The sequence below is a fragment of the Rhinoraja longicauda genome, chromosome 12, assembly GCF_053455715.1.
Source record: "Rhinoraja longicauda isolate Sanriku21f chromosome 12, sRhiLon1.1, whole genome shotgun sequence".
Classification (NCBI taxonomy): Eukaryota; Metazoa; Chordata; class Chondrichthyes; order Rajiformes; family Arhynchobatidae; genus Rhinoraja; species Rhinoraja longicauda.
The window spans coordinates 45,286,496-45,311,419 of record NC_135964.1 but is presented as its reverse complement, the minus strand read 5'-3'; the positions used below and the strand labels follow the sequence as shown (position 1 = coordinate 45,311,419).

The 24,924-nt window shown below is 40.4% G+C and overlaps 1 protein-coding gene across 3 annotated transcripts in view; it reads right to left on the bottom strand.

The window, feature by feature from the left end:
• Positions 1 to 24,422, bottom strand: part of dyrk1aa (dual-specificity tyrosine-(Y)-phosphorylation regulated kinase 1A, a) — an 84,869-nt gene extending 60,447 nt beyond the window's left edge. Inside the window, exon 1 of one of the 3 annotated variants that reach the window (XM_078409658.1) lies at positions 23,951 to 24,422. The gene's annotated coding sequence lies outside the window, so the exon portion shown is untranslated. Of the gene's footprint in view, positions 1 to 23,403; positions 23,596 to 23,950 lie in introns of those variants that run through there. The other 2 variants (XM_078409655.1, XM_078409657.1) reach the window with 2 other exon arrangements.
• Positions 24,423 to 24,924: the final 502 nt, after the last annotated feature.

Below are 24,924 nucleotides of genomic sequence, written 5' to 3'. Positions count from 1 at the left end.
GGTTTCCCTTTGAGCATGCATTTGTTGTGGAGATGCCAAAAGACAGACAGGTTACTATGGGAATGGCAGTTGAAATAATATGCAACTGGAAACCCAAGATGGGCTCTGCAGACAGACAGGTGCTCTGCAATACCGTCAACCAGTCCAAGTTTCGTCTTGCTTTTGTAGAAAAGGCCACATGGCGGGCACTAAATGCAATGGACCAGGTAGAAGTACACTTAATGCTCTGCCTCAACTGGAAGGGCCTTTGAGGTCCCTGGATGGGAAGGGACACATGTTGCACTTCCTACTGTTAATGGGAAATGTGTCTGAGCATGGAGAGGAATAGGTGGGCAGCGATGAGCTGACCAGGGAGTCAGAGAGACCATTTCCCTTGGAATGCAGAAAGGCAGGAGAGGGAAGGAAAGATTTGACTGGTGGTAGGATCCCTCGCAGATGGTGGAAAAGACAAATAATTATATACTGGAAGCATGGAAGCAGAGGCTGTTGAGGAGGAAGCAAAAAACAAGGGAGCTCCATCTCTGTTCTATCTGGGGGTCGGGGGGTTAAGAACAGACAGGAAATGAAGGAAATGCATGCGAGGGCTCCATCAACCACGACATTGTGGAAACCAGGTATCTTGGAGGGGAACAAAGTAGATGGTCAGTTACTATCCTGATTTGAGTGCATTCAGCATTTTGATTTATTTTGCTCTTTCAATGTTGCACAATTTTGGTTCTGAACTTCACCTCACAGAACCAGACTCAAAGAATCTTTCCTACCAAACATAGAAGGGGGATATTTACCTATGGCGGAGTCTTAGCCAATGCCAGCATTGACTTGGGTTAAATGGCCTCTTTCTGTGCCAAAACAACTCTTTGATTGCACAATAAACATTTCTATTCACAGCTCCTCAGATAACAAAGCATTCCATGCCAACATGCAGCAAGATCTGGACAACACCAGGAAGGCCCTAATAAGTGCCGAGTAGGATAAGTATTTGGCAATTACCAGCTCCAAGAGCTCATCAATCTCTCATTGATATTCAAGAATATTCCCATCTCCATCATCAATACCATAGGAGCCATCAACAATGACTTGAAAACAAAATAACCCATAGACATTATAGCAACAAAAGCTAGTCAAAAGCTTATTTTTTTGGTAAGGAATTCCACCCTGACCTCCTTCAAGCAACACACTTGCCTGGACGAGTGTTGGTCTACAATTTTCAAACAGCTTGGCATCATCAAAGACAAGGAGCCCATTTGACAGCCATCCCATTTTCTACCCTATGGATTCACTCCAGTGCACCATTGGCAAAATGTGCCCACAGCGTGACTCATCGATAAAAAGTTGTGCTACCAAGCTTCATCAACATGACTCTCAATCTGGAGTTCTGCACCTAGGATAAAATCAGTACAGACTTGGGATCATCTGCAAACCTTCCTCAGGATTGCACACTATTCTACTTTAGAAAATAACGTAGTTGCCAATTATAAATATTTAACTCCACAGCAAAAATCTTGTCAACCTCCAATGGACTCACTCCTGCAATAGTGACAGCAGCCTTCAAAGCCAATTCAGGACGGACGATGAATGGTAACTTTGCCGGCAATGCCCAAGGTCCAAACAAAACAATTAGCTTTACAAGAGCATTTGGACTGGTTTTATTCGATACGATACAATAGAACTTTATTCACGAAATTAAAATTAAATTAAATGTGAAAAAGTGAAGTTTGCTGGAGTCTCAGACAGTGAGTTAAGCTGTCAAGGTATACAATGGAATAGAGATCAGCTACAGAAAGGAGCAGAGAAATGGCAAATTGGCAGAAGGAGTTTAATCAGAGCAAATCTAAGGTGTCGCAATTTTGGAAATCAAATGTAAGAGGAAAATATACAATTGATGACATGATCCTTAATAGCATTGATGTACAAAGGGATCTTGTCCAAGACCATAATTCCCTTAGAGTGGCAAGAAAAGGAGATAGAGTGGTAAAAGTAGGCATATGGCATGCATAGGTCAGGGTATTGTGTACAAGAGTCAGAAAGTTAAGACGCAGCTTTATTTATATGGCATTGGTTAGGCCGCATTTGGAGTAACGTATGCTGTTCTGGTCTCCTCAATGAAGGATGTGGAGGCTTTGGAAAGGGTGCAGAGGTTGTTTACCAGAATGATGCTTGGATTAGGGAGTATTAGCTACAGGGAGAGGTTGGACAGACTTGGGTTGTTTCCACTGCGTTGCTGGAGGTTGCAGGAAAACCTGAGATAAGTTTATAAGATTACAAGAAGGTATAGATCAAATAGAAGGTATAGAAAAAATCAAATAGTAGAGGGCACAGCTTTACTGTAAGAGAGGCAAAATTTAGAGGACATGTGTGGGGCAAGTTTTTTTTTTAAGTGTCTGGGACACGCTGCCAGCAGTGTTGGGTGAGGCAGATATGATATTGGCATTTGAGACACTTTTGGATAAGCACATGGTATGCGGGGAATGGAAGGATATGGATTATGTGCAGGGAGGTCTTGGCATCATGTTCGGCACAAACATTGTGGGTTCTTGTGCTGTACAGATTGGTGCTCTATGTTTTATTTCTTCTTTCAACCACAAGGTGCTGAGATACCCATATACATTCTCTCAAGATAATGTTTTGAATAGAAATCACAAACTTTCTATTGCAAACATAACACATAAAATACTGAACGATGCACCATAGCTGAAGTTTTATAAAGTTGCATCTTTCTAATCTACTCTCTAAATACTTCTGTTTGCAGCAGTCATTGAAGATACAGATAACCTTCATTGATTAAGTAGGTATGGTATCTTCTACCCGAGTCAGATCTGTTGCCTATTTTTGTTAACTTAAATGAAGCATTTGTTCTTTATTACATTGTTGGTGCTCTAAAAGGACATGTCACCCTTGATAATACAACAAAGTAAACGTGCACTAGAGTATAACCTGGACTTATTTCAAAAGAAATACAGTAGTGAATATACTTTTCTGAAGGCACGTTGAATGGAGCTAACATTTGTACAGATTCCACAGTATTTTGTAAACGAATAAGTCTCTAGATATTTATTTCTTGCCACCAGGCAACCTGTCATCTCATTAACATACAAGACTTTATGGCGCTATTTTCACTGCAATTGTACAATTCAAGCTTTGCAAAAATATTTTTCCCGTTAAGGATATCTATTTACCATAAAACAATTTACAGCAATCAAATATTTTCACAAAACCATGACATTTTCAGAAAGTGAACTTCCATGCTGATGCGATGGATGTTCATCAAAATGGAACATTATCATTTACGGAGTAAAACAAGCATTCAGCGCTCCATTCTCATGTTCTTTTTGTTTTAAATTCGGCAACAGTGAAGCATGTTTACGAGACAATAGAGACTGCGAATGCTGGAATTTTGAACATGAAACAAAGTACTGGAAGAACTCGGTGGGTCGGGTAGCATCTGTAGAGAGAAATGGATTCTGAAGAAGGGTCAAGACATAAAACGGCATCTGTACTAGATTCTGCCCAGCCAGCTGAGTTCCGCTCGCACTTGAGTCCATACATGAATTTGTTAAACCAATATGTATGTTTCACTGTCATCGAAACTTCAGAAAATAAATGAAGATCGTGATTAGAACCTACGTATCAGCGTGCTTTTCCAATGCACCCTCATAAATTAACTGAGGTATGTAATATTTTCCAATGTTTAAGCTACCACATGTTCAGTTAGAATAAATTGTGACTAATGCATTATGATCCAGAACTAAAGTACAGGTCAAACAGATTGATTCTAATAATATGGGACACAAATTTTTGATTCATCTTGACTGATAGTGATCTGGAGCACAGATAAAAATGATCATACTGATTTTTTTAATTTAACAAGAAGTTTGACTGAAAGAATAAAATTTCAGATTTTAAGGAATGCAATTCTAAAATTTACATGAACATAACGTAATTTATTTGGAGAGAAGTTTTATGCTCGTGTAAACATAACTATAAAGTCAAGATTTTATACGTATACTTGTTTTTTTCTTTTGTTGCTCTGATCACAAATACTTTCCTACTAATACTTTCTTATTTGGCTCTATCTTCTGCACCACAACTCTGCAATTCCAATGCCATGTTTAAAGTCTTGGCAGATTTCTTGAAGCATGCAGCAAGGATTTGGTACTTTTCAACGGGGCTTCCTTGTTGCTACTGAACAAACATTGGTTAATTTTTAAAAAAGATCAATGATGATAATGAAATCATAGTACAGAATATCCAGTGTCTGCATACTGACATTATGATGTAAATATTCATCGCATCGCATGCCCATCTATCAAAATATCATGGCATGGCTAGCCGATGCTACCAGTTATAAATAAAGATTCATGGTAATGATATCCACTCTGCCCTCAAAAGAACTGGAAAAGACACTGGAGTTTCCTCCGAAATGGAAAGCCAACAATTATGGATCAATGATTAAAAGTCTCTTGAAATACAAAAGGACGAAAGAACACTCTTCATTCTCAAATTAGAATCAAAGTGAACTGGCAATTTTTCAAAGACAAATCTATAAAGCAATGCTAAAATCAATGATTGTCTCAATCAATTTTCACACAATCTAAATTGTTATGCTTTGCCCGTGATTTTTACCTTCATTTCTGAATCTGGAAGGTTAGTGAGATATTTGAGAAAACATCCTCAAAGCTCACAGGTTTTAAATAGCACATATGAATAGCCTTTAATATCCCGCTGCTTGAACAGGTCACGCTTTTGAAATGAAATTTAAGATCATGCACAGGTTATTGCATGATGGTGTATACTCTCATTAGAGCAGTTAAAATTTCACAACTGACACCCAACTTGTGAAAGAAAAACGAAGGTACAATTTCTCAAGTTATAATTTCTACTTGTGGCATTCAGCAAGATTGGACAAGATTGGGGTCAACTACAATGGCCCCCCACCAATTGCAATAACAATAAAGCATGTATAAAAACTCCGCACCCATCTAAATCTGCAGTTTACCCTGCCCTCACCTCAAGCAAAATATCATACAGGTTACTGGCCTCACCAGTTGTACGAGAATTTCCCCGAACAGTCTGTGACCCAGAGCGCAATGTTCAAGGCCCAGAGCGCAATGTTCAAGGCCCAGAGCGCAATGTTCAAGGCCCAGAGCGCAATGTTCAAGGCCCAGAGCGCAATGTTCAAGGCCCAGAGCGCAATGTTCAAGGCCCAGAGCGCAATGTTCAAGGCCCAGAGCGCAAAGTTCAAAGCCCAGAGCGCAAAGTTCAAAGCCCAGAGCGCAAAGTTTAAAGCCCAGAGCGCAAAGTTTAAAACCCAGAGCGCAAAGTTTAAAGCCCAGAGCGCAAAGTTTAAAGCCCAGAGCGCAAAGTTTAAAGCCCAGAGCGCAAAGTTTAAAGCCCAGAGCGCAAAGTTTAAAGCCCAGAGCGCAAAGTTTAAAGCCCAGAGCGCAATGTTTAAAGCCCATAGCGTAATGTTTAAAGCCCATAGCGTAATGTTTAACGCCCATAGCGACGTGGACAGTAGCGCTAAATTTAAACCCCATTGCATTACAGCCGATAGCGCTAGATTTAGAACCCATAGCGCTGCAGCCAACAGCTCTTTGCTTAAATTCCCACACGTTAAGCCGACAGCGCTCTGTTTAAATCTTTGCATGCCAAACCGGCAGCGTTGCGTGTATTACCTTTACGCATCAAGTCTGTAATGCTGTGTGTATTGATTTGCACGCCAGTCTTCGGCTGATATCGCTTTGTTCCTGGGGGGGGGGTGGGGGGGGGGAGTAGCGCTACTGGCCAGGAGTTACTGGCAGTTATTTCAACACCTGATTTCTTACCTGTATAAAGGCAGGCGCCAACAAGCCAGAAGTTAGTTCAAGTTCATGTACGAGAGGGGTTCACCGACAGGCTGAGTCGCAATCAGCGCCATAGACGGAGGCAGAGAGGTGCGCTGCTGTAAAACTGGAAACCCGCGCATACCGAGACAAGTATTGTTTTTGCCCTCCTTTGCCAATAAAACAGATTTGCAACTAAACAGACAAGTGAGTCTTTTTCTTTTCTACTAATCAGATCCTTGAACCTGTTCCCTAGTTCCCTAAAGCAAAATATCATACAGGTTACTAGCACATCAAACGGGAAAGAATTGCAATGTTTCAACTATTTACCAGGTGGTGAAATACACCGTGTAACTGGACATTTTCTCTGGACTTTTTTTTTTGCAAGAGGGCTTTCTTTCTACAAGACAGTTTTGTTTGTGCTTGTGAAATTTCAAAGAAACTTTAAAGTAGACCTATAGTTTCTAATCAAAAGTGAGTTATATCCTTTTCAGCTCAAATTATACAAATACTTAGACTTCCAGTTTGCAGGTGACCTTACTCTGACAGTGGAGGAGACAGAGGACAGACAAGTTGGTATGGGAATGGGTTCAGGAAGAACAGCATCTCAAATTCTGCTCGAGTATCCAATAGCCCAATAGCATAAAGATTGAATTCTCCAATTTCAAATACGCCTCCCTCCTTCTCATCTACCTAATTTCCCCCAATCCCATACATACTGTACATCCATTCCACTCCCGCCCCCAGTTCCTTTCCCTTCCTCCACGTACTCCAACCACAGATCTGCCACTGCATCCATCTCCGGGCTTGTACCCCTGCACTATTCCACTCATCATCCCTCCTTCAGTTTCTACATATCGCTCTCCACCTCCCTTCCTGATCAGATTCCACAAATTTCACCCTATTGTCTTCTCCACTTATCTCCAGCCTTAGTTACTAATGCCACCCATCTCTTCCTCACCTGACTCATCTCCCAATCAGCCATCTCACCTCAATCAGTCTAAAGTGGATCCCGACCCAAAACGTCGTCTGTCATGTAACAAAATCTTATGATCAAATGATTCATGGCTTGCACTTTATGCACATCACGAAATAACTCATGAAAAAACTCAATACCGTGATTAGAAAACTTGTACATAAATTTGTTTCATCCTTGGAGAATCTTCTGATTTGCATCGGTTTGCGGAACTGAATAGTCAAATACCAATTTAGTATATTATATAAAATGTGGATAAATCATGTATTGTACACAAGTGCTCCGACCGTTATATCAAGCTAAGAAGTCACTAATAGTTTACAAAACATGTTAAGCTTTTAGAAACAAAAAAAGTTAAATAATTTAAAGTGAAAGTAAGAAAGAAAACAAAGCTGCCCATTGAGATTCCCTTTGCCTGGACAATGAAACTACAGATCTATTGATCATATTTAAAATTGAAAGAGGCCGAGTCTGAAAAGCCCCTTTCACGACCTTAGCATATCCTAAAGGCAATGAAGTACTTTTCAATGTAATCTCTTCCCCTTTCCAACTTTTGATGTAATGGTCAAACTAGATTTTGCAACGGCAAAAATTAATCCGTACAATGCCAGGCAACTTCTTTCAATGTATCATTGCACCAAATTTGGATTAACTCGAGTTTATTCACATTCTTTTCACCTCAATAATAACCCAACAATGAGTCAACAAACAAACGCCCATCTACCCAATAATCTATTACGCTCCAGTCTATGTCTCACTAGCATTACATATATTGTCAGTTTGAGGTCTTAAAACCAAGATTTCATTATTCTACTGCTCCAATGAATAAATTTTGCAAAATATAAAGATTTAGAGATTGTTAAAGCAAATACAGAGGATAACGCACAAATGAAAGGAAAAAAAGTACTGGTAGATAAAATCAGGATTAACAAAAATGTTTCACAACTACGCGAATGGATAATCAATAACAAAGAATGACTGGAGCCAATCATAAACAAAAACAGTGGTTCGGGTGTCAAAAAGGAAGACTCGTGGCTAAGCGAAATGTTGAGGCCACAAGACTACCGAGCACTTCTACAAGATGGTTTTTATGTAGAGTATGTTGTAGGTGGCAGCAATTAAATCCCAGGCCACAAACCTTTTCACCTATTTCCAAATGTCCATGATTAGAGATATGCAGTAATAGAAAAAAGCAAAAATGGAAACAAATTGAAAGAAAAATATGCATATGCTAAACTGCTAATGACAACCAGCAACCCCATTCAAATTAATAAGACAAAGTGTTTCCAGGACATCAGATCAGCTACTTACTACACACAACAGTATACACAGGGGAAGACTAGAGGTCAGGTGCATATGCATATGACCTCCAATGCATTCCCGGCTTTCCCATTGGGGGGTGCTGGTCTGGGAAGTCCAGAAGGTACTGCCACACATGTTGCAGCTAGAACCAGTTGCCTTCTTCTTGCGTTTGAGGCAGCAGAAATTATGTAACCCCTCCAGGCGCTGTAACCAGTGCAATGTGATGTTGTCAAGGGCCGTGAGGTCTACCCCTCCACCAGGGGGACGGAGGACAGTGCAGTTGAAAATGATGTGCTGCACTGTTTGCTGGTATGCCTATGGTAATGCTAGTAAGCCATCAGCACCTTCCAAACACATTAATATTCTCCCGAGATGCTGCCTGACCTGCTGAGTTACTCCAGCATTTTGTGAATAAATCGATTTGTACCAGCATCTGCAGTTATTTTCTTATACTACATTAATATTCTCGCTACACAAATACTACCTGGCTTGCTAATTATTTTCAATATATCTGATCTTATTTCAGATATCATCAAGCTACTCAAGTATATCATCTTCAAATATTGTGTGTTTGCTCTATTCCCATCTTCTGTGTGCAAAAAAAGTAAAAGGAGGAAAAAATACTGGACTAATACATGGGGGTTTGTAGGATCGTAGGATATTGAGCAGGGAAGATGGTGATTATAGAGACATAGCATGATGCTGCATACCCATACCATAGTAAAACACAAATATACCCATAAATATATGGAAAGAGAGAGGAAGTACACCTAGTAGGCAAAGGGAGAGACAATATGCCTAGTGGGTGGGGGTGGAGAGTCATATCCAGTCTGCTTCTGAAGAATTGAAAAAGACACTTCAGTTTCCACTTACTTCTTCCACTTAAATGGAAAGTCTCAATACAATACAATATATCTTTATTGTCATTGTACAGGGGTATAACGAGATTGGGAATGCGCCTTCCATACGATGCAATAAATTAATTAGCTAATCAGTATAAATTTAGACAACCCAATGAAACAAAATTAGAAACAGTTTTAAAACAGAATAAAGTGCAAGTAGGTCTGTGCCAGTTCGCTGTGCGATGTGACCATCCGACTCAGCAGGACCGGTTCATAGCAACTATGGCCCTGGGGATGAAGCTGTTCCTGAGTCTGGAGGTGCGGGCGTAGAAGGCCTTGTAGCGTCTGCCCGATGGTAGAAGTTCGAACAGATTATTGCAGGGGTGTGAGGAGTCTTTGTGAATGCTGGTGGCTTTTCTGAGGCATCGTGTGTTGTAGATGCCCTCCAAGGCTGGTAGCTGTGTTCCGATAGTCTTCGGAGCTCTATAGACTACCCGCTGAAGACGAATCAATAACGAAATACAAAGGATGAATGCACACCCTTCTTTCATATTATTTTTCTTGAATGGGAAGTTTTCTGGGAAAACTTCCGTTGTCCTTAACTTCCTGTCGGGGGTGGGAGGGTGTCAGTGGTACAATACAATATATCTTTATTGTTATTGTACAGGGGTACAACGAGATTGGGAATGCGCCTCCCATACGATGCAATAAATTAATTTGCTAGTCAGTATTAATTTAAACAACCCAATGAAACAAATATTGACAACAGCACATTGCACTGGCTACAACGCCTGGAGGGGTTACATAATTTCTGCTGCCTTACAGCACCAGAAACCTAGGTTCGAACCTGACCATGGGTGGTGTCTGTATGGAGTTTGTACGTTCCCCCTGTGACCGCGTAGGTTTCCTCCATTTGCTCACACACTCTAGTCATGCAGGTTCATTGGCTTTGGTCAAAATTGTCCCAATTGTGTGTGGGAAAGTGTTAGTATACAGGGTGATTCATGGTCGGTGCAAACTCGGTGGGCTGAAGCGCCTGTTTCCGTGCTATATCTCTAAAGTCTAAAATATATTGATGCCTTTAACGAATTGCCAAGCACAATTCACAGGAACGTTCTCTGCTACTGGGAGCAATCAACAAAATGGTTAGGTTGTGATAAAGGTAAAGAACAGATCTATCACAACTGTAAGATAATACATTTGGAAAGAGCAAACAAAGATGACACAAGCAAATGGTAGAATACTAAAGGATGAGAAGTCAAGGGATTTTGAAGCCCATGTCACTGATCCCTAAAGGTAACGGGATAGGTAATTTACAATTCAAATCATCATGCAATATACACTGATTCCATTCAATCCATGACATGAAGGATGTAACAGGTACACTATTTTAGGTCGACCTATTCAAACAATTAAGAGTTTCATGGGTCTCGAAATGAGTAGATGCTGAAAGAAAGTTTCACCCAGTGGTTAATCTTGAACTAAGAATGAATGAATGAATGAATGAATGAATGAATGAATGAATGAATGAATGAATGAATAAGTTTATTGGCCAAGTATGTGCATATACAAGGAATGTGCCTTGGTGCTCCACTCACAAATGACAACACAAACCTTTGTTAACCTTTAAGAATAAAGCATAAGATGCATAGTTTCAGAGTAAAGGGTCATCCATTTATTCAAATTAAGTGGAGGAATTTTCTCTCAAAACACTGAGACACCTATGAGAATTTGCCTTGGCAATGAACTGCGGAGGCTGATTCACTAAATATATTCACAGTCCAAATCAATTTTTAGTTTACTGTCGATTCAAGGGTGATAGAACAGGCAACTAAGTACAGCTGAGGTCAAGATCTGATCAACCATAACCTTATTGAATGACAGAGCAGACTCGTGGCCTATTCCTGCTTCAATATCTAATGTGTTTTGGGCATGATGATAATTAGAAATAAGAAAAGTTAACACCTGTGAAGACTGAGAAGTAATGTAATTGAAATATGAGAGCAGGAGAGTGAAAATTGACATATTTTTCTTGACAGAGAGTAATATGCAAGGTGTCAAAGTGCAAGTTAAATTAGTTAAAGAGGATCCAATTTTGCCCGGAACAGAGTGGGTCGACAACACACTGGCCATTGGTTTGGACGAGGCTGAAAACCCCATCACATTTCAAAAAAATCTTGAGTGTGCATTTAAAGAGCACCATCTTATAAGACTGTAAGCCAAGAGTTTGGTCGTGGGTATAACCTAATAGCCCCATCTTGCGACACATGGTGACACAGGTATATTGTCTCATCCCACCCGAGTAATTTCTAGGCTTCTATGATAAACTTTGGGAATATAAATTCTAATAAACAAACATTTATGGATTTTCAAACACATTCATCTTTTTTCAAAATAGATTTTCATCAAACATCTATATCCAAATATGTGAAGTGGGACCTAAGGGGTTGGCGGGCTATTTTCACAACTCTGCAAAAGTTCCGTTTGCAACACTGAAACTAAGTAGGTATAACATTTATAATATTTACCACCAAATTGTCTTTGTTTGGAAAAATACATATGAGCACATCTTCAAATTATGATGAAAGTGACAGCTCAAGAAGTCAATTGAGGGACAGAAGAGGTCTGTGAATGTTGTAGTCAAAAAGATTTGCTCAATCGTGTGAATGGCTTGTTTCTATTTATTATGTAATAAGAATTAATCTAAACTGAAGCAAAAAAACAAACCTCAGGTACTTTATTCTAAATGTCATATCTTTGCGTAAAAAAATATAACGGGTATCGCTCATTACAATCAATTAAAAGCTGCATAATTATCAGCAACAAATGGCCAACATGTTCTACTTCTTCCAAGTTAGCTCTGTAGATTCGGAGGTGCATGAACGAGATCATTCTACATAAAATATAAAACAGTGCAGCACAGAAACGGGCCCATCAGTCCACAATGTCCATGTCGAACACGATGCAAAGTTAAACTGAACTCCTCTGCCTGCATGTGATCTATGTCGCTCCATTCCTGCGTATCGATGTGGCTCTCAAAAAGCTTGATAAATGCCACAATCGCCACTCCCTACATGTTCCAGGCACCCTCCACTCTGTAAAGAAATTTACACCGCACATCTCCTTTAAACTGTCTTTCTCACCCATGACTTCTCGTCATTGACTTTTCCACTCGGGGGAAAAAAATTCTGCCTGTTTATTTTACCTATGCCTCTCATCATTTTATGTACTGCTATCAGGTCCCCCTTCAGCCTCCAATAAACCAGGGAAAGCAAAGTCTGAAGAAGGGTCTCAACCCAAAACCTCACCTATTCCTTTTCTCCAGAGACGCTATCTGACCCGCTGAGTTACTCCAACTTTTTGTATCTATCCAAGTTTACTCAACCTCTCCTTACAACTAATAAGCTCTAATTCAGGCAGCCTGGTGATAAACCTCTTCTGCACCCTCTCCAAAGCCTCCACATCCTTCCTGCCAACCAGAACTGCACACAATACTCCAGATGGAACCTCACTAAAGACCTATAAAGCTGCAACATGACTTCCAGGCTCTTCTACTCACTGCCCCCACCTATATGCATGCATACCATACACTACCTTTACCGCTCTATTTCTGTTGCCACTTTCAGAAATCTACAGACTTGGACCCCAAGGTACTTCTGTGCATCAACACTGTTAAGGGTCTTGCCATTAACTTTCCCATGACATTTGACCCCCCCAAAGTGCAACACCGCATACTTGATTGGATTATGCTCCATCTGATATTTCCCTGCTCATTTCTGCAGCTTCTACTGTATACCTTGTCAGCCATCCTCACTGTCCGTAACTCCACTATTTTAACTGGAAACTTACTAACCAACCCATGTACATTTATGTCCAGGATGTGTAGGAAAGAACCGCAGATGCTGGTTTAAATCGAAGGTAGACACAAAATGCTGGAGAATCTCAGCATTTTCTCAGAATCTCAGAGATCTCAGAATCTCAGTGGGACAGGCAGCGTCTCTGGAGAGGAGGAACGGGTGACGATTCGGGTCGAGACCATTCTTCTGAAGAAGGGTCTCGACTCGAAACGTCACCCATTCCTTCACTCCGGAGAGCTGCCTGTCCCACTGAGTTACTCCAGCATTTTGTGTCTACCTTACATTTATATCCAAGTCGTTTATATATATTACAAACAGTTTGCAGCACAGATCCCTGCGGAACTCACAGATCTCCAGCCAGAGTAATATCTTTCCACAATTCTTTGACTTCTACGAGTACACCAGTTCTAAATCCAAGTTCTAAATCCAAACGACCAAGTTATCGTGGATCTTATGCATCTTAATCTTCTGGAACAATCTAACAGCAGGGACTTGGATAAAACGCCAACTAAAATCCATGTAGACAACTTCCACTGCCCTATCCTTGTCTATCATTTTCATCACCTCCTCGTACAACTCAATCAAGTTCATACGACATGATCTATTTTCTAAATAGAGAGATAATCCAGAAATCAGAGGTGCAGAGGGACTTGGGAGTGGTGCAGGGCTCCCAAAAAGTCAATTTGCAAGTCGAATCGGTAATAAGGAAGGCAAATTCAATGCTAGCATTTGGACGATAGTCATTCTAGTCATTTTGTATTCCAATCCAAAGAGGACTGGAATACAAAAACAGATATGAATGCTGAGATTCTATAAGGCGCTGGTCAGGCCGCATTTGGAGTACTCTGAGCACATTTGGGCCCCATATCTGAGGATGTCTGGCTCTGGAGAGGGTCCAGGGGAGGTTTACAAGAATGATTCCAGGAATGAGTGGGTTTGAAGCACTGGGCGTCTACTCACTGGAGTTTAGACGGTTGAGGGGGAACCTCATTGGAACTTACAGAATAATGAAAGGCATTGATAGAGTGGATGTGGAAAGGATGTTTCCACTGGTGGGAGAGTCTAGGACCAGAGGTCATAGGCTCAGAATTAAAGGGCACTCTTTTAGAAAGGAGGTGAGGAGGAACTTCTTTAGTCAGAGGGTAGTTAATCTGTGGAACCCAAGTCAGTGGATATTTTTAAGGCAGATATCGATAAATTCTTGATTAGAACGGGTGTCAAGGGTCATAGGAAGAAGGCAGGAAAATGGGATTAGGAGGCAGACATCAGTCATGATTGAATGGCGGAGTGGACTCGATGGGCCGCATGGCCTAATTCTACTCCTATAACCTGTGAACTTGTGACCTGCCACAGACAAAGCCATGCTGACTGTCCTTAATTACTACAATCTCTTCCAAAAGCGAGTACAGCCTATCCCAAAGAATCCTCGTATTTCTGGGCCTACCAGGCTCTGAAAAAGGATGGATTTGAATTAAGAGGTAAGCAGCTCGATAGTTAGGAAATGATGCCCTCCTACCATCATTTATGTTGGTCTTCTCTGGGGTCCTGATAGACTGATTTAAATTCTCCCCCCACCACCCCCAGAACGCTCCCAAGATGCCAATAAAACTAGTAAAACAATAACTACCATTATCTTTTCAAGGCAAAAAGAGGCAAAACAACTGCCACTGCTGCATTTTATGCTTATATAATTCCAAGAGGAGGATTGGGAAAACTAGGATAACAGTCTATGTTAAATCCTCAAGTATTCATGAAGTTTTAATACCTTGATTACAGTTCCGGAAAACAAAAATCAGTTAAGTTAGTTTCGGAAATTTTAACATAAGCAGCCTTCAAGTGGTTTTAAACTCTGAGGTCTTTGCAAATGCAGTATACCACACAGATTTAAAAAAAACGATTGCACAAAGGGGAAGAGGAGGATTTGGAGATGGTGCAGAATGTTTCCCGGAATTCTATCTGCATAAGAGAGCATAAGGTACAAAGAGAGGTTGTACAACATTGGATTGTTTTCTCTGAAGAAGAAAACAAGGCTTATAAAATTGAGTGGCATAGAATGGATAGACTGTCAGAACCTTTTTCTCCCCCTAAAGTGGAAATGCCAAAGATGAGAAGGCATAGCTTAAGACCAGAGGATGAAAGTTTAAAGTCCTATGCAGGTCAAGTTGTTTTTTTAAATACAGAGTGGTAGGTGCCTGGAACGTGCAGCCAGAGGTGGTGGTGGAAGCAGATATTGTGATGGCATTTAAGAGGCATTTAGATAGGCATATGATAATGCAGGGAACAGAGGGGTAAGGATCATATTCAAGCAGAAGAGAAGAGTTTAATTTGGCATCATATTGTTTACCTATTATTTCCCTGGTGATGCTTGCGGTATTCCCCAACCATTCTCCAGGTCCACATTTCCCATCCACATCCTGTGTCCTGGCTGCCATACTCCCTTTCCCAAGCTCCCTATCCACTTGCCTGATTCCACACTGTTTCTAAACTTTAAATTGTCGACTTGAAATGTATCCAGTACCTCTTTCCCACACTTCCTTTAAACTTACACATAACCTGTGTTTCCTTTAAAATCAAGACTTTATTGGAAAGTATTCTACTGTGTAACATTTAAGCAAACTGTGAATTAAATGTGTATCAGAGCATGAATGCAATAAGTACTGCGCATCCAAATTATCTACTGCTCTAGTACCACCAAACACTCGGAAGTTCTAGATTAAAATATTACTGCAATAATTAGGAACCCAAATAGAATTTCCTCCTTTGAAGGTATTGAAAAGGCTTACCTTGGTAGATGCCAAGATGATCTTTCCTATCATGGGGTATCTAGAAATATGGGGGCATTGTTTCAGTGAAGTAGATCACTAATTTAGCATATAGATGTGGACATATTTCTTGCCTTACTTATGAACTTTTGGAATTTTCTTCCACAAAGACCTGTCAACACCACTTCATTGAATACATTGAAGGGCAAGATGGATTTTTGGTCAACAGGGGAGATGAAGGTAATGAAGAATGGGATGAAAGATGATGCTGAGGCCAAGGTTAGTTTAGCCATGACCTTAGTGAAAACCTGTGTGTTCTCATTTCGTATGTTGTTAAATTTGAAAGGATTAATTGGAAAATAATTGTATCTTATCAAAACAGTTCTTCAGAAGCTCATCTGGAGACTTTTTTTTTTTTTTTTTTTTTTTTTTTTTAAATCGAATGAACTATATTTTGCCACCATGAGTGATGGGAAGAGTCTCACTACAAATCCAAGATTTAAACATAAATGAATCACATCAATTTAGAGTTTAGTAAGAGTTTCAGGTGGATGTAAATGACCCATTGTTCTACTGAAGACTGGATTATCTGATATTTACTCATTGCTGGTTGTAGAACCAAATTGATGGCATACTTTCAATGTTACATTACTGATAATGCTGCAGAAATATATTTCTCTTAATTAATAAGATAAAAAATTAATAACTGATCCCATTGTGTGAGCGAGCTGGTTGCCACGGTTGACCATACAACATATGCATCATGAAGCACTTAGGGCATTCCAAGTAAAAGGAAATAGAATATTTTGGTAACAAATTTGCTTATGTGTACAAGAGGGTTTGAGATGGCTGAAGAAAGAGAAAGACAGGACGACTTTCTCAAGAATTCAGCCGATCCAATAGACAAACTAGGAATCACTAATGACAAGACTTGACTCCAATCATAAGGTTTAAAATGTTCTCACCGGTTAATAAAAATGTGTAAAAATTACTCATGTTTTTGTTTTAATTGCCTAGCATTATATTTCACTGAAATCTTACTGGCATTCCTCATGTCTTAAGATAAAAGTTAACTGTTTATCTTTTAGCAAGCAGCTACTTGCTGAATTAAACCAAAAATCCAAATCAAAAGTGTATTTTGCATATCCATTCAATCACTCATCTACCAATATTTATCTCATTCAATAATCTCAAAAAATCTAGCTGGCTTTAAAATGCTTAAAATTGGTCTGATGTGAAGAAATGAATGTGAGCTTTATTTGAGTAGGCAAATTGTTGATACATGGGAGTAAAATGGGGGGGGGGAAATCAAATGTTCACTTTGGAAGGAAAAATGAATTAAAAAGATTATTTAAATGAAGACTACAGAGACCTGCAATGCAAACTGACGGGGGGGGGGGGGTGTTCTTAAACATGAAACATAAAACAAAAGTTGCATTGAAAAAGTAGGGAAGTTTAATGGAATGCTGTTTTATTTTATTTTTTGGGGGGTGGAGTAGAACAGGAGGTGAGCTTTCATAAAAGGCACAATGATGAAGCTTGTCTTTTTCTCTTTATTCGAAAATTTACTTGGTGGTAGTTCACAAAGATTAAAATTTGGAAGAACCTGTAGCTGACCGAAACCCGAAATAAAAATATTCTGCTTGAAACACTCAGTCAGGCAGACAGCTACAATGAAAAGAAAAAAGTTAACCTTTCAGGTCGACACTTTTCATTCGATCTGGTAAAGACAGAAAACATGTCAATTTTAAATTGCAGACAGGATGGGGGAGAGACAAAGAGATGATCTTGTATATGGAGAAATCATCTTATAAGGAATAATCAAACATGTTGGATCTGGACTCCACTCGGAGTTTATTAGTCTAAGAGGCAATCGTATTGATTTCAGGAAGCTGGATGGGGCAAATGCTGGGAGTAAGTTTCTTCTCGTGAAGAGCACAGGACTGGGGGGCATAGTCTTAGAATAAGGAGCCGCCTATTTATGATTTTTTTCTACGGGCTGTGTGCTTCTTGAACCTTGTCCCAGAATACTGTGGGGCCAAATTCTTACACACATTCAAAGTTGAGATAGGCATATTTTAAAGCAGCAAGGGAACACAGATTGTCTTGGATTCATACAGCACAGAAATGGTCCCTTGGCCCAACTCATCCAAAATGCCCCTTCTAAGCTAATCCCATTTGCCCGTGTCAGGCCCATTTCCTGTAAACATTTCTTATCTATGCATCTGTCCAAATGTATTTTAAATGTTATCGTACCTCGCTCAACTATTTCATCTGGCACAGACACAAAAAGCAGGAGTAACTCAGAGAAGCTTCTCGACCCGAAATGTCACCTATTCCTTTTCTCCAAAGATGCTGCCCGACCTGCTGAGTTACTCCAGCTTTTTGTGTCTATCTTCGGTTTAAACCAGCATCTGCAGTTCTTTCCTATATCATCTGGCAGCTTGTTCCATATACCCACAAACCTTTGAGTGAAAAACGTCCCTCGAGTTCCTATTAAATCTTTCCCCTCTCATTTTACTCCTTCATTACCCTACCCTGGGAAAAAGACAATGTGCATTCACCGTATCTGTTCCCATCATGATTTTATACTCATCTAAAAGATCACCATTCAGCCTCCTGTTCTCCAAAGCAAAGCAGTTGTAGTGTGCCCAATCCCCCCAGTGGCATGCTCATTTATCTTCTCTGCAATCAATCCAACTTACCGGCATCTTTAGCAGGGTGACTAAAAACGTACACAATAATCCAAGTGCGGCCTCACCAGTGCCTTGTACAAGTGTAACATTCCATTCCAACTTCTTCATTCAATTTCCTGTGTGATATGGGCCAGCTCGCCATAAGCTTTCTTTAACACCTTATCTAACTGCAACACCACTTTAAAGAAACTACGTACCTATACTCCTAGATTTCTCTCCTCTGCACCACTTCCCAGTGCCCTACCACTGTAAAGGTCCTGCCCTGGTTTGATTCCCCAAAATGCAACACCTCACTGAATTAAACTCCATTTGCCATTCCTTGGCCCGTTTGCCGAGGATCCAAGATCCCACTGCAATTCCTGATAACCATCTTCATTGTCCACAATAGCACCTATTTTAGTATAATAAACAAGAATGCTAATTATGCCTTGCACATTCTCATCCAAATCATTGGAATAGTTATCAAAAATCAATGGGCCAAGCACCTATCCTTGAGACGCACCATGTCACAAGCTGCCAGTCCGATAAACAAGTCCACTACCATCACCACCCTTTGTTTCTTACCATTAGGCCAATTCTGTATCCTGTTAGCTAGCTCTCCCTGGATCCCATACAATCTAACCTTCCAGTGCAGCCTACCATACAGAACTATACCAAAGGCCATGCTGAAGTCCTAACCTCCTTGGTTACTTCTTCCAAAGACTCAATTAAATTCATATGGAAGGAAGGTGGGCTTGATAAAAAGCTGGATCAGTCATGATCTTATTAAATGGTGAAGCAAGTTCAGGGTGTCAAATAACCTGCTCTTGTATTTATTTGCTATGGTCTTAACCACAAACATGAAAGTTTAAAAAGAAACTCGTATTAAATAAACAGTGTTGTGAATTTGCCCAATATTACAATGAACGTCAATTCTCAGCTAGTTTCCCTCAGAGAAACTTGATGTACAGAAATCTGACAGACAGAACTATCATGGAATAATTGGCTCGCAAGAACACTAATGTTTGATGTAACTGAGAGGCTCATAATTACAGGTAGTTCTGCTATAATGCGATAGCTGTGTTCCTAATAAATCTCATGTTATAGAAAATCATGTTATAAAAACAACTGAGTCAATGGGGTAAAGAAGGTACGTTCTGCTATAATGCGATAGCTGTGTTCCTAATAAGCCTCCTGTTATAGAAAATCATGTTATAAAAATAACGGTCAATGGGGTACAGAGGGTACGTTCTGCTATAATGCAATAGCTGTGTTCCTAATAAACTTCATGTTATAGAAAATCATGTCATAAAAATAACAGTCAATGGGGGGTAAGGGGCTAAAGTTTTTGTTATTTTTCCACTGGATTTTCAAAAATAAAGGTAATTTCAATAGGAATATGCTCATTTTGTTTAATAGACCATTGTTGCAGAAGTGTCAATGACATGATTATTGATCAATTGCAATGGTCACCCGTAGTTAAAGTAGCAGTGAGTTAAAAGACAATGGTGTCTGATCACTGCCGGGAGGTTACTGGGAACAGCTTTTCTCCCCTAATACTGTTTAAATCCAAGAAACTTTTTCTGCTTGTCAATCTCCCAAGTAACTTTTAAGTAATTAATCAATTCCCGATTTAAATCGTGTTAAAACCAGTTTGGCTCGTGTAATACAAATAGCGCTTCTTAATTCATCGTTAATGTTGTATTCAATTTGTGTTATGGAAACATGCGTTGTAGCAGAACAGCCAATTTGTGCATTTAACAAATTTATCAACCGCGCTGACTGAGATTGGATTTCCATCTTCTAGGTCAGAATTTAGCGACCAACTCGTATTATTTGATGCCAATTTTCATTTGTTTGATTCAGAATTTCGAATTAATGTACCCAAAGTTGGCACAAGGAGCATTTCCTATTTTCACATTAAATTATAACCATGTCTGTCAATAGTTTAAGGGCATAAGATTTACAGAAACATTTAAGGCTTTGGTGATGAGTGCAACAGGTTTTCAGAATAACATATTTGAAAGCATAAAGTTTAAATCAATTGGTTCAAACTTTGATTTAAACGTACATGCTCTCGAATAAGCTATATAATAGGCAGATTTAGCCAGAGACAAATTTAGAAGCCGACTTTCCAGCCCAAATTTCAAAGAAGGAGCAACATCGTGGTTCATAAATTGAAATGCTTATGACTAAGTCTCCAAAAGTTACACACAGAAAAAGCTAGAGACAAAAAAGGTGCATAACTAGTAACTTACGACAAAACATGATTATCTAAATAGGACATTACTCCCAAAGTAGGGCAGTTTTTCCTTATTCTTAAGCAGGTCATACTCTGAACAGATTCCATACTTGTATGTGTAGGAAGGAACCCCCCCCCCCCCCCGACTCCATCAAAACGACAACAGGCAGCCTTGGAAGTCTATCCACCCTAGGCAAATCTCATGCCAAAAACCGTGGCGTGATATTTGACTCAGCTTTTAAGTTTGACAAGCAAGTCAACTCTGTGGTGAAAGCCAGTTTCTTCCAGCTTCGTACCACAGCTAAAATCAAACCATTCCTCCAGTTTGACGATCTAGAAAAAAATCATCCACGCATTTATTTCCTACTGCCTGGACTGCTGCAACTCCCTATACACTGGGATCAGCCAATCATCCCTGTCCCACCTGCAATTGGTCCAAAACGCCGCAGCAAGACTCCTGACAGGTCCCCGTAAAAGGGACCACATAACCCCGATTCTGGCCTCGCTCCACTGGCTCCCAGTATGGCACAGAATCGATTTCAAGCTCCTCCTATTTGCATACAAAGCCGTAAACGGGCTTGCCCCCCCCCCCCCCCCCCCCCCCCATATCAAAAATCTTCTAACCCACCACTCAAACTCCAGGTCCCTCAGGTCGGCCAACTTGGGGCTACTGACTGTACCGCGGTCTAGGCTTAAGCTCAGGGGTAACCGCGCTTTTGCGGTTGCAGCTCCAAGACTGTGGAAAATCATCCCACTCCCCATCAGAACTGCCCCCTCCATTGACTCCTTTAAGTCCAGGCTCAAAACCTACTTCTAGTCCCTAGCGTCTGAGGCCCTCTGAGGGGGGCGCTGTAAACTGTTTATATCTGTGTTGTTAGGTTTGTGTGCTATTGTATGTTCTTTTTTAGTACCTGCACTGATTACACTGATTACTTGGTCAAGTGGGTTGTGTTTAAATGTGCCATACAAATAAAATTGACTTGACTTCTTCAGACCTGAAACGTCACCCCTTTATTTTCTCCAGAGATGCTGCCTGACTCGCTGAGTTACTCCAGCTTTTTCTGTCTATCTTCTATACTTGCAAAATTGTAACCTAGTCATAGCCTGTGTAGCCTTCCGATCAAAAGAAAATGTAACGAACACATAAATAATGATCCAAAATATCCAGTAATGTCAATCTTTTTACAATTTTCATTGCATGCAATGCTGTGTGTATTATTTTATGATGACATGTGTCTGTGAAGTGCTATACCTCTCTATGTTAAACACAAACAAATAAAATTAGATCATTCCAATGACAATGGTAGCAGGTTTACTTTATAAAACATGAACACTGACTCAAATAAATGAGCCAATAAAAAGCAGGACGAGGGTTACAAGAATTCTTCCTCAATGAATGGAATAAGATCATGGTCAGGCTAGATTATATCAAGATTTTAAGATTCATGTGGAGACGGGTGACTGGGGAAGCCTCCAAGACTGGTATTGGAATATTATTGTCACGTGTATCACAAAACGAAGAAAATCTTTTGCGTGTTATCCAGGAAAACTATGCCATACACGAGTAAATTAGGTTAATATGACTGCCTCCAGCTCTGATATAATTCAGGTTGAATTACTGGCCAGGTTATATAGCCACAAACAAATGAAACAATTGGTTAACTATTAACACATGATCTTCACCTTCGTCAATAAAATAATACTCATAACAAAATTCCTTGTTTAAGTCAGCAGCTCTCACCTGTGGCATTTTCCATAACACTTTTGCTGCATTTGAGCATAGTGTACACTCAGACCCAGAAACAAACTTCTGGTCTACTTACGTTGACGCCTGATAGGTGGGTGCAAGAATGTTGCGTTTATGCCTCACTTTTTAAACACAAATTGGCAGAAAACTAAACTTTCCCCCACGTTTCCAATGTCCCAACCTTTTCGAAATTAGAAGTCACATGAAAACCTAATACCATATCATAATTTATACTCTCAAAGTTAGTCAATTGCGCGTTATCAAAACCTTGTCATTATTTTTTTGTGTCAATGCTAATTCTCTCCCATTTGTAGACTGTATACAATCAAAAACAATATATCAGGAAACAATCTATTGCAAAAGATGTTCAACAAGCATTTGAATTCAATTTTAAATGTGTGGAGAGATCACCAAATTAAGACTAAATGAGGTTAATCCCAATGCATGTCTGTGATTTGGCCTGAGCTTGTCATAATAAACCACATGTTATCCCAAAATGATAATTAGAGGCAGTTTTCATTGCTTTCGTTAATGATGGCACTGACGACACTGTAGGGCCAAACAAAACTTAGGTCTCTTTGGACAAGCAAAAGTACTACATGTTAAAGCACCTTAAACATTTACACATTGAAGCAATTTTAATTGCATTTACTTGCATTCGTTTGCAGATAATGCCAGATCTTAACATACTTCAAATTAAGTCATAATTCTCAACACAACACAAGCCTTAGGATCTTTCATTTGTACTTATCAAATTAAAAGTTTAGCACCCTCGTGTATTGTATATTGAAAACATTTCCTTTGATATAGTGATCTAAATGACTGATTCCTGGCACCTAATATAACCCAATATTTTTATAAAGCGTTTTTATTAGGCATCACTTGACTAATACTTTACAACAATTCCTTTCAAATGGATGTGATTATAGCCAAACCGACACCAAATAAATTACAAGTACTGTAGACTGGGTGTCAACACCGAGTTCGTGAAACTGCGTCTAACACAGAACACATAGAGGCTAACCAAACACAAAACGAATTTCTAGGAATCAATCTAAATAAATGAAATAAGAAACCTATAATACTTTTAATATGCATAAAATGTGTTGTACATCTATAATTCATGCTCCATTACCATGCCCTGTACATGAGCATGCAGTGTATATTGTGACACTTACAGTACAACAGGCCAAAAGAGTCCATCTTTTTACCCTCACCTGGACAACGAACAGGGAGATTTAAAAGACTGGATCCCAAAGGAGAGATCCGAGTGTCAGGTCGTTCGCCTTGGAGGGAATGAGGGAGACAGGATAAACTACCTGAGAAATGCAGGAGAGACAGTGTGAGGCAAACCTCTCTCAGTTTACCTTCCATCACTCCCTCTCCTCACTCACTCACTCCCTCCCTCCCTGTGTGTGTGTGTGTGTGTGCGCGGGGTGTGTGTGTGTGTGTCGTTTGGCCCCGCGTTCTGGTTGCCGAGAAGCCGCTTGGGTTTTTTTTTTTTTAAACACACTCGAGGGAAAGGAGATGACGGGGGGAATAAAAAGCAAGAGAATAAATCTACGCCGCCCGAAGTGCAACCTGGTGCCTCCGTCCGGAGCGAGTTATAATCATGTATTTCTTTTAATGGTGCCTCTTTTTTTTTTCTCTCTTCTCTCCCGCCTCTCTCTCCACCCACCCCCCCTCTCCCTCTTTATATTTCACAAAATGGCGCGCACTACAAACCTGCGCAACAGCAAACACCTCCTCGGCGCCGCCTTTTTTCAAACCCGACTTCCACCTCCTTGCGCTCCTTCGCCAGGCCGACTTCTCCGGCCGACCGACCCTCTGACAATCCAACTTTCTCTTCGCGCTTTTTCCTCTCTCTTTTACCCCGTCCTCTCCTCCTCAATCCGGCCGGTGCTTCTCTTTTTTTTTCTTCCACCTCTCCCCACACACACACACACGGACGGTCGGACGCTCAGACAGGCAGAAGCAGCGGAGGAAAATGGAGGAGCAGGAGACGGAGAGAAATTTTTTTAAAAATCAGGGGAAAACAAACACGAAAAGATCCACTCAAATTCACACGCACAAACGCAAAATTATTTCCGAGGCGGGAAAGGAGCTGAGAGAAAGGCGAAAAAAAAAATCTCTCTTCTCTCCGCTAATAACAAAATGGCGGCGGAGGGAGCGCGTTGCTGTAGAAACTGTCCATCAGCTCGGGTGCCCCGGATGAGGCTCTGACGTATCAGGGGGAGAGGCGGGGCCTCAATGCCCCCGGTGACGCACTGATTAATGGGGCGGGGCGCGTTGCCACGGAGACTGTTCGTCACGCGTGGCTCCTCCTACCTCCCCGCCCCCCCAACACTTGTTCAAGGGAGTGGTCGCCCATGCAACCTGCTCCACTGTTTGCAATGTTATAGGAAGGAACTGCAGATGCTGGTTTAAACCGAAGATAGACACAAAACACAAAATGAGTCTGATATATATATCAATTGTTGTTGCTGATTCAAGGGCAACAACATAAGACACAGTGGTACATGCTTTGCAGAAGTCAACCATCATAATCAGTAGATAAGACAGAAAAAGCTGGAGTAACTCAGCGGGGCAGGCAGCATCTCTTTGGAAAGAAGGAATGGGTAACGTTTCGGGTCGAGACCCTTCTTCAGACTGCGAGTCAGGGGAGAGGGAGACTAGAGATATGGAAGATTTATAATGAT